Consider the following 11373-nt stretch of genomic DNA (forward strand, 5'->3'; position numbering starts at 1 on the left):
GAGAGGGAGAGGGAGAGGGAGAGGGAGAGGGAGAGGGAGAGAATGGAGGCGGGGGAGTCTGGGTTTGGCTTGAGCATTTGAACCCAAAAAGCCCATACCCAGTGACACACTTCCTCCAACAAGGCCACACCTACACCAACAAGGTCATATATCCTAACCCTTGTAAAATCGCTCCACTCCCTTATGACCACACATTCAAATATATGAGCCTATGGGGGCCATTTCTACTCAAACCACCACAGATGGTCACCACCTGCTTCTAACATATACAGGTAGAAACTAGGTGATGGCAGCTAATGCCCCACACCCTACTGGTAGCACGTGCAGATGGAGAAAAACAAATTGGAAGGATGAAGTGGATACTGGGCAGAATTCCATACGTTCTATTTCAATAGTGATCCATCATAAAATTAAAGAAATATGTTTAAAAAATGATTAAGTGTCTGACGATTTATGGATATACAGTTCTGTAGCCATATGTAGTTAATACTCAACACCTCTTTGGTTTTCTGTCTTAAACTCTTCATATTCTAAGCAATAAATTCACAAATTGAAATGTTGTATGATTAATATGCTAAACATGGATTTATAGTCACTTTGTCCAAGAGTCCAACTGAAAACCACCTTAGCATTTCTATAAAGTAACTGCTTAGGGGGTGACTGACCCCTTAAGTACATACTTTCTAGTGTTGTGTGATTGAGAATTCAGAATGTAGTCAGTCTGAATTTGGCTGTGCTGCAAGCATAAAGTAGATATGGGATTCTAAAAGGAGTATGAAAGAATGAAAAATATCACATTGATAGTAATATTCTAATTACATGATGAGCTGATAATGCTTTAGAAATATTGGGTTAAAGTCTATTATTAATATTAAATTTGACTTCCTTATGTCTGTATATTGAAAATCCTGTTACCATGTGAATGAAGATTATATATTTGGTTTTCATTATATTTCTTTGAATAACACTCTTTTTAATTAAAAAAATGCAACATTCACCACTAGCTAGCTTACTGGAGGGGGGATTGTGTTGGGAAAGCTACAGAACTGTTCCCTAAATGCTACCTTCCAAGTTTCTGTCCCCCCCCTTGTGAGCACTTCCATCATGTTGTGGATTTTCTTATCTCTCTGGTCTTAATTTTCTACATTATGATACAGATGAGACACTTTTAAAGCTTCATTAAAAACATTATGAGAGGCTCTAAAGAAATACGACTTTCTGACTTGGATCACTTTTCTGCTCCGTTCTCTGAGTTATGAGCCTCTGCAATATTCTGTTTTATCCTGGTATTCACTTGAACACATAACTCAGCATCTCACCTGGTCTTCAAAATAATCCTTAGAAACACAAGTGAGCAACACAAACATCTCCTGAAATATCTCAGGGAAGAAAGATGAAGGGCTTCTCACTGAATGTTCAAAGCAACCATGTGAACTCCAATTAGGCATTTTAACCTTCCCTCCACCACTCTGTTACTAAGCCAATGGGGGTTCAACATCCTTCCTGCTTCTTCCTTCCATCCTCCAATACCATCCCACCTCATTACCCCCTTCTTCCCTTTCCAAGATTCTCTCTTGCTAAAATTCCTTATCCCTTCATTAGGCAGAACAATTTAATTGCTGTATTGTGTTACTGGAGCATTTCCTTAGGGTCTCATACTCTAAAGAAAGTAATTTCTTTTGAATAAATACAAAGTATCCCTGAGAGGAATTTAGGGGAATATGATTTTATTCATTTCATTACACAGAATAAATTGGATAAGTTTAGAATGTAAAGGTTTTTAAAGCTAAGATATTTGGGAAATACAAGAAGAAGGAGAAGAAGAAGAAGAAGAAGAAGAAGAAGAAGAAGAAGAAGAAGAAGAAGAAGAAGAAGAAGAAGAAGAAGAAGAAGAAGAAGAAAGAAGAAGAAGAGAAGAAGAGGGGGAAGAGGAAGAGGGGGAAGAGGAAGAGGGGGAAGAGGAAGAGGAAGAAGAGGAGGAGGAGGAGGAGATTTACCATGTCACAAGTCTTGCCATGAGCTAGCCACCTTGTTACCACATTTTGGCTGATGTGTCCTACCTGGAACTTGTACCTTCCTTTCAAAATTGTATTTCTAAGAAGGTAGATTTCATCGTGTTTTATATTACTAAGAACTATTTATAAGCTTGAAGGAATAAGGCAATTCATATTTTTCTTCTCTACCCCATTGCACAGAGATCCTTAATAATGATATCCTTTATAATAATACCCTTTGAGGACAAAGTTTTTTGATAGGCCATAGCTCAATCTGGGAATGCATGCTAATTTTGGATACATGAGCTCATTGGTTGGCTCGTTTTATCAACTGTCCTCTCTTCTCCCAGTTCTATGAAATTTATCTCTAGCATGTCCCATTTCCTAGGATAATGGCATCATAAAAATATAACCAATGTAATAGTGTCTTACTCCCATAAATATATTGAAACTACAGCACATTAGAAGTATTTTCCATTTATTAGCAAGATACAGTTTTAAATGTTTTACATGCAATTAGTGCATTGTAATTCTTAGCTATAGGAGAGATGGGCATTATTATTTTTAAATAGTAAACTAAGGGTCAAAATATTAAGGAATTTTCCACAAGCCACAGAAGGCACTAATCCCACCCATGTGATCTCAGACTCCCATACTCCATATGCTGTGCAAAAGTCTTCATAAAGCATGGGGTCCTTATTATTAGAGATGATCTAATCCTACATCCTAGTTTACAGCTTTATAAATTAATAGCAGATGTCTGAACTAATGTCTATGCTAATTAGAACCAGCCTGACCCCAAGCAAGAACTGTTTGATAGTACATTACGCATTCATGGACAGCCAAGAGTTATTGTTAGTCATTTGGCTTGCCAAAGGTTTTAAACACCTAATTCTTTAATGACCATCTAAAGGAAACCAATAAGCTTTCAGGATGTGCCTTCTCAGGGATGGGCAGACATGTCGTCGGTTACTAACATTTTTTTTTTTTTTTTTACTTTAACAATCAGTGCTTGACACCAGCTTTTGGTGGCAAATGAAAATATTTATGAAATAAAACTCGTAAGATGAAGAAAATATAAAGAAAGCTGTCAGTGTCAATATTGTAAGACACAAAGAGTCAGGAGGCACAGTTCCACGTAGCATTTTCAGCAGCTCAAGGAGTTCCACTAGACTTTTAGGGACTTCTACTCGGGCCAAAGCAGGACTTTTGGCTTCAAAAAAGAAACCCAGGTGGTTGGATGAGAATGTCTCCCATAGGCTCATATATTTGAATATCTGGTTCCTGGTTTGGTGGTATTGTTTGGGTAGGTGTAGGAGGTGTGGTCTTGGTGGAGGAGTATGCGACTGCTGATAGGCTTTGCGGTTTTTCAAAGACATGTGTCACTCCCCATTTACTCTTCCTGCTTGTGATTTCGGTTCAAAATGCGAGTTGTAGAGTTCCTGCTCTATCATGCATCTGCTCTGCCACCACGGAATCATACCCCTCTGAAACTGTACATCAAAACAGTTTTGTGGGTTTTGTTGTTGTTTTTTTTTTTTTTTTTTTTTTTGCAAGTTGCTCTGGTCATGGTGTTTTGTTACAGCAATAGAAAAGCAACTAAGACAGTAGCAGGCAGTGGCAAAGTTGGGGTGTAATAAAGGTATTTTAGGGGCTGTGGAAGGGCTCACAGGATAAGGGAGTTTGCTCTGCAAGCACAGGACCTGTGGTCAGACTTTCCATCACTCATGTATAAAGCTGGCATAGCTGCACCTGTGTCTCTGTGTCTCTATATCTTTGTATCTCTATCATCTATCTCTATCAACTATCATTTAGTTCTCTATCTCTATCTCTAGATCTATATCAATCTATCTGTCTGTCTAGGACTCTACGTGTGTGGGTGTGTGTCTCAGTCAGTCTATCTATCTATCTATCTATCTATCTATCTATCTATCTATCTATCTAAATATCTATCTATCTAAAGGGATATTATTTTGTGTTGACAACCTTCATAGCAAATCTTATTAATTGTGCTGGAATTTTTCTTTAGTTTTGATTGGTGAGAAGCTTCAGGCATACTTTTGGGTGAGGGGCTCCTTTCTCCACGGACCCACAAATTTCCTGTCTTATTACACGGCTTCATAGATTTTGCTGTAGACCACTTAAGAAGCTATAATAAAATACCCAGGCCTGGTAAATTCATAAACAATAGAAATTCATTGCTTCCAGTCTGGAAACTTAGATGTTCAAGATCAAGGCACTAACAGATATGATGTCTGATGAGGTTGTTTTTTTCCAAGATGCTTCTGTGTCCTTAATATGACAGAGGGTGCAAGAGGGTTTATTAAAATATTTTTATAAAGGTCTCATTCATGAGAGCAGATTCCTAATTATTCTCTTATTTCTCACAGACCCCACCTCTTAATATTATCATATTGCCTATAATGTTCTAACTTGTGAAGTTTGGGAGGACACCAGCTCTCTTCCTTTTTATTTGTTTTTTAAAATATTTTATGTGCATGATAGTTTTGTCTCATGTATGTATGTGGAACTTGTGCCTAGCTGGTGTCCATTTAGGTCAGAAGAGGGTCAAATCCCCTGGAGCTGAAATTGCAGACAGTTGTGAGCTGCCATATGGGTGCTGATAATTGAACCTAGGCCCTCTGGAAGAACAGTGGGTGCTCTTACCCACTGAGTCATCTCTCCAATCCAGGACACCATCTTTCACCCATGGCAGGGCTAAACCAAGTGTCTTGGGTGCAGCAGAACTAGTCAGCATGAAAACTATGGTTATACCAGCAAAAGAGGGAATCCTGTCAAAATAAAAAACACAATTGGCAATCAAAAGAAAAACAGCATCTTTTGACGGGTGTTCTACAGCTAATCTGGACAAACTTTTCTTCACCACCGGGGAGTTTCCAGACGCTTCTGCCTGGGTGTCATGGACACATATCTATGATATGGCAGTGACAATTAAGTTGGAGTACACTTTAAAAATGTGTTCTTGGCATTTAATGAAGTCTCTTTGTTTTTGTTGTTATTATTGTTTGGTTGGTTTTTGATTGCTTCTTTTAAACCTGGTTTGGGACCTGTCTCCACTGCATATAGAGACTTGTGGAACTAAGCAAAATTCATTTGTGTTGTTCTGTTTTGATATTGGCCTTTCTTTGCAGTGGTCACTAGAAAGGAATGTAATGTAGTAGGGAAGTCTTGAGTTTTGGGGTAGCCAAACCCATGTGTTCCATCATTGAAATCCTTTATTAAAAATATTTCTCAAGAGATTATTTTGTCATCAACTCTGAAGTGTCACAGTGAATGCTATATATATACCTCAAGGCACATATCCTAGAGCACAGTCAGATAAACACACCAAGTGGCAATAGGCAACAACAATAAAGGGTGACACCGTGTTCAATGTGAAGGAACAACTTAATGCTGTGCGATGACAACTTTATGCTGTGCGATGAGAGAAAGCCTCTCTTTGTACCATTCTACTACTGTGAGGAAATTGTCTTATGAGTAACAAGACAAAAACAGTCGGACTCTGACCTTGGGGGAACTTTTCTTTTTGAGTATAACACTTTTTTCTTCTCCTGTAGAAGTCCAGATATAAATATTGAAAACTTAGCATCTCGCATGTTCTTAGTTTGCACCCTTCAGCCCTGCAACGGTAGTGGGTAAAGATCTATATCAGTACACAAAGGAATTTGGGTGGTAAGGAACTGTAAAACATAATGTGCCAAGCCAGGTGTAGGTGAGGGAATCCAATTTGGTTTGTTGATTTGCCATTGCTTGATCTGTGGGTGTGACAGACAGACATTGTGGCAAGGTCAAAAGCCAAACCTGGGTTTAGGTTTTGCAAGCTTGGAACAGAAAGTAGGGTGTGTGTCTGGAGGGTCTGAGTCAACTGAAAGTGATAGGGTATGAGGTTGGGTATAGGGTATGGAGGGAAGAACCACAAATCAGATATACTATTGCTTGTGAAACTGATTGAAGGTTTTAACCTGAGGTGTATGTGCAACAATTTTCATAGCTTGACAAAAATATGTCAAACATAGTCCATGTTTACAAGAACAATGCCATGTACATATTCACAATGGAGCCTGATACAGTAGCTCACAAATATAATCCCAGGACTCAGGAACCAGAGGCAGGAGGATTGCCATGAGTTCAAGGGCAGCCGAGTGTATCTTAATGAGTTCTAAGCCCACCCAGGATAAAGAGTGAAACCTGCTTTCAACATAATTAAAATAAAAACATTCAAAATAATGGAAAAGATGTTAAGGGAGATAGATCATCTCGTAGAATATGATTTGATAGCAGGTTTCCATCCCTCCCTGGTGAGATCACTGTGGCAGGATTACAGTACATAGATTAGGAGTGGAGCTTCTGTTCTTGCTATTGCTCTTTCTTATTTATGCCTTTGTATTTGTGATTTCTAAACAGCTTTAAAATTAAATCCTAAAATTATGCCAGTTTTCTCCAGTGGATGATTTATTCTCATTTCTTCCACATTTTTAGCAAATGTAATTTCAATCTTGGAGCCATAGCCCAGCATTTTAGAAACTATACCTGCATCAAATGAACCATGATTCAGCTAGCTTCACAGTGTCAATCAAGTTCCTTTCAAGCCTGTGAGCCTGTGAGTCACACACTTGTAGCATAAAGCCTTTGTACTAGATCATCCCATGTCTCATTTCTACTGACTTTCAACAGGACCTGACTGGAGATCAGCACCAGATTAAGAGGTTGACTGATAAGGGATGAAAAAGGTGAAGTCTAATAAGCAGAGGGCAAGAAGCAGAGGAAGATGACTGTAGAGAAAATCCACAGCTTCCCTGGAAACCATGTTATCTGCAGAAAAATAAAAGCACTAGTTTATCTGTTTGTAAATGCCTTAGTTTAAAGCGAAGCTATTATTATTAATCAATAAATTTTTACCATATAATTATAACTGTATGCATTGTATTGCGCATGTCCCTGCTCCTGTGTGCACATTTCATTAGAGGTAAGTCTTGAGAGGAAGTCTCAGAAGGGCCTTTACATAACACCTTTTAGCAAACAGCTCATTGGTCTGAATACCTGAATCTCGATGGTATTTGTTCCTCTCTTCTGGCTAGATGAGTTACCAGTAAATAGCCAAAATCTGGTGAACTTCAGATAAAAAATGAATGAAAGTCACTTGCAGATGACTCAAAAGGAAAAAAGGACAAAGTTATTAGAAGAGAGGCTTGGGATTAATACAAGGAAGGAGAAGGATTAACTACAGGTTTATGTTCATTATCCAGAAGCAGAGTTGTTGAATTAGTCTTGTGCATGATAGGAACATCGCAGGCAGAATTTGTGTGTTCAAGTTATGTTGATATTGACAGTAACTCAGCCTCCTATGTGAATGAATAGAAACAGCTTCTTTTAAAGACTGTAATCTACAGTTTTCTATGACTAGTTTTTTTTTTCCTTAAAAATTAGTTGGTAATCATGTGCTAAAAATATGTGACTAAGTAAATTTAGATACATCTGCAAAAGAACAGTTTGCATGCATTACACATGCTATGAGATATGTACTACTGTTAAAACCCCTTGGGTACGTTAAAATATTGTGACCTTTCTGTACTGCCTCAATACTAGAAGGAAAAAAACGTGTACTACAACGTAGCAATGTCCACATAGATTTTAAATAATTCTTGAGTCCTTTGTTGTATGTTTCATTTTATGCTAAAATTTTCTCGTGTAATGCTTCATTGTTTGACTTTCTCAGACCCCAGAGAATAGAAAAGATTTACTTCTTTATTCAAAAGATAAAGTAACAAAAGGCTAATAGATGCTGCAAGCAGAGAAAATACAAGAACAACTGCAAACAAAGTGTAGCAATTAAAATAACCCTTTCTACATTAAATTAATTTAACGCTTGGAGTAAAGAAAGGCTCTTGGCTTCTTTCAATCAGCTCTTTCTCTTTACCTGACATAGTTCTCTGCTGCTCTTCAGACACACACTTGAGTGCCACTTGCTAACTTTGAGTTTCAGTGCCCAGCCCTTTGCTTTTCTCTCTCAGAGATACGGCCTCAACATTGACCCTGTTTTTCTCACCCAACTTTTGGTTGAATGCTTCCACTTAAAGTCTCAATCACACCCAACCCAAGACCACAACAAAACCTACTCTTATTTGAGAGGTACATGAATCATCTTGTGCCTTTTGCCCTCAAGATGAGTGATCAGTTATCCCTTCTCTTTCCTCCTACACCATAAAAAAAAAAAAAAAAAAAAAAAAAAAAAAACTTTACTGGTTGTTTTATTTATTTACATTTAAAATGTTATCTTCCTTCTCAGTTTCTCCTCCGAAAACCCCCTATCCCACCCCCTCTCTCCTGCTTCTAAGAAGGTTCTACCCCACCCACCCACCCACTCCTACCTCATTGCCCTAGTGTTCCCTTACACTGGGGCATCAAGCCTTCTCAGGACCAAGGGACTCCTCTCCCACTGATGCCAGATAAGGATATCCTCTGTTACATATGCAGCTGGAGCCATGGGTCCCTCCTTGTGTATTCTTTGGTTGGTGGTTTAGTCCCTGGGCTCTGGTTGGTTGATATTGCTATTCTTCCTATGGGGTTGCAAAACCCTTCAGCTCCTTCAGCCCTTCCCCTAGCTCCTCCATCGAACTCCCTGTGCTCAGTTCAGTGGTTGGCTGAAAGCTTCCGTATCTGTATTGGTACAGCTCTGGCAGACCCTCTCAGGAGACATCTGTACCAGGCTCCTGTCAGCAAGCACTTCTTGGCATCAGCAATAGCAACTAGGTTTGGTGTCTGCATATGGTATAGATCTTCAGGTGGGGCAGTCTCTGGATGGCCTTTCCTTCAGTTTCTGCTCCACTCTTTGTCCCTGTATTTCCTTTAGACAGGAGCAATTCTGTGTTAAAATTTTAAGAAAGGTGGGTGGCCCCCTCCCTCAACCTGGGACCATGCCTAGCCTCTACATATGGTCTCTATATGTTCTCTCTCCCCTTTGTTGGTTATTTCACAGCTAATGTCATCCCAGTTGGGTCCTGGGAGTCTCTTTCCCGGTGTCTGGGACTTTCCGTTGGCTATCCCCAGTTCCCCATTCCCCATTGCCACACACCTCTGTTCAATTTCCTGACCCTCTGTACATCTCCCTGGTCTCCTCCCACACCTGATTCCCACCCCACTTTTTATACCTCTCCCCTTCCTCTTTCTCTCAGTAGAGCTCTGACAAACTTTATAATAACTTTTACTGGAACCCCCTTTTTTTCCCAAAAGTGTTAGCTTTGATTCCAAATTCTCATGCAACCCCAACTTCTGTTCAAACTATACACTCATTCACATTCACTCATGTGTGTACGTGTGTGCATGTGCAACGCACACACACACACGCACACACACACACACACACACACACACACACACACACACACACNCCACCACCACCGCAGCCGCTACCGCCGCTGCTACCGCCGCCGCCACCGCCACCGCCGCTGCCACCGCCACCGCCACCACCACCACCACCACCACCACCACCACCACCACCACCACATGAGTTGGTGTCTTTTAAATAATAACTATGCTTTTGTTATTTCCTGCCACTGCAAGTTTTCACTCACAGGTGCAGTCGTAACGCCTGCATGGATTTCTTCCCTTCTTCACAATTTCACAGTTAGAATACTCACTCTTACTCCAGATCTTAGCAACTTCAACTTGCATATTTTTCTTTCTTATTTAGGAACTGCCACCCCTTTACTTAAATGAAACCCCATCTAGTGTCTCTGGCATATCTGAATTGGCAGCACAGGTATGTTTGTGTTTGAGGCCGTTATGGAGGAATAATAAGTGTTATTTATGTATGAAGACTGCAGTATATCCACAGTGGATCTGAGAATGGAGCTAACTAATGAGTAATGAATGACAGACAGGATGCAAAGCACGGACTCAATGGACAAAATGTGTCTCAAGTCTTAGGCAGGCTGGGTGAGAATGGAAAAAGATATAAAGCTACTCAAAAGTTACAATGTTAAAAAAAAATGGATTGTTTGCTTTTTTTTCCCCAATCAATATCCTAGAATTGTAGTCTCTGGTGGCTGGTGACATTTTAAAAATGGAAACTCTAAGTGTAGTGTAAAGTCTTGGTGTGAGGCTGTTTTGCTTCCATAGCCACAGATTTGTTAGGGTCAGAAGCCCACAGGAACCACTTAGGAGGGAAAACTTCAGGGAAATGTTTGTACGGGGGAGAAAGACCAAAGGGAAAAAAATCCTATTTCCAATTGTGATGTCTAGAGGGCTGCAGAAACTCTAGGCATCCGGCAGCCTCTGCCAGTATTAACACACATGTCTCTGCTCCTGGGTAGTGAAACATAGCTACTGCACCCCTTTTTTGAGAAGACTGTACAGACAACAGAACCCAGGAATAAGCTTAGATTTTGCTAAAATTCCTAGAAATAAGTGAATCAAAGCAACGGTGAAATAAGCCAACAAAAGGGTACAAAGGGAAGGGAATCTTAGAAGAGAGACCATATTCCTCAATCGGATCAGTCAATTGCATTTGATCTTAGCCAAAAGGCTAAGAAGCGATTAGGATTAGTCAATTGTACACAAATGTGCATAGGCAATTTTGATGAAGCTGCATAAGATAATTTAATTGAGAAGATAATATTGTTTCAACAAGGATTCTTTCACAAGTAGATATCTGTATGTAGAAGATAAACTATATAGAAAATTAGCATTAGATATTAGTTCCCTATCAGATTTAGGATTGGTAAAGATCCTTTTCCAATCCGTTGGTAGCCTTTTTGTCTTCTTGACAGTACTTTTGCCTTACAGAAGTTTTGCAATTTTATGAGGTCCCATTTGTCAATTTTTGATCTTACACCACAAGCCATTGCTGTTCTGTTCAGGATTTTTTCCCCCTGTGCCCATATCTTCAAGGCTTTCCCCCACTTTCTCCTCTATAAGTTTTAGTGTCTCTGGTTTTATGTGGAGTTTCTTGATCCACTTAGACTTGAGCTTTGTACAAGGAGATAAGAATGGTTCAATTCCCATTCTTCTACATGATAACTGCCAGTTGAGCCAGCACCAAACCCAGACACTATTGCATATTCCAGCAAGATTTTGCTGACAGGACCCTGATATGGCTGTCTCTTGTGAGGCTATGCCAGTGCCTGGCAAATACAGAAGTGGATGCTCACAGGCATCTATTGGATGGAACACAGGGCCCCCAATGAAGGAGCTAGAGAAAGTACCCAAGGAGATAAAGGGGTCTGCAACCTTATAGGAGGAACAACAAGATGAACTAACCAGTACCCCTCAGAGCTTGTGTCTCTAGTTGCATATATAACAGGGGATGGCCTAGTCGGCCATCAATGGGAGGAGAGGCCCTTGGTCTCTTATATGCCCC

The 11373-nt window shown here is 39.9% G+C and overlaps 1 long non-coding RNA gene across 1 annotated transcript in view; it reads left to right on the plus strand.

Annotated features, from left to right (window-relative positions):
* Positions 1-6861, plus strand: part of LOC115064045 — a 19074-nt gene extending 12213 nt beyond the window's left edge. The window contains exon 4 of the long non-coding RNA XR_003843902.1: positions 6690-6861. This is a non-coding gene — a long non-coding RNA (uncharacterized LOC115064045). The remainder of the gene's footprint in view (positions 1-6689) is intronic.
* Positions 6862-11373: the final 4512 nt, after the last annotated feature.

This window comes from Mus pahari, chromosome 5 (assembly GCF_900095145.1).
Source record: "Mus pahari chromosome 5, PAHARI_EIJ_v1.1, whole genome shotgun sequence".
In the NCBI taxonomy this organism is placed as follows: Eukaryota; Metazoa; Chordata; class Mammalia; order Rodentia; family Muridae; genus Mus; species Mus pahari.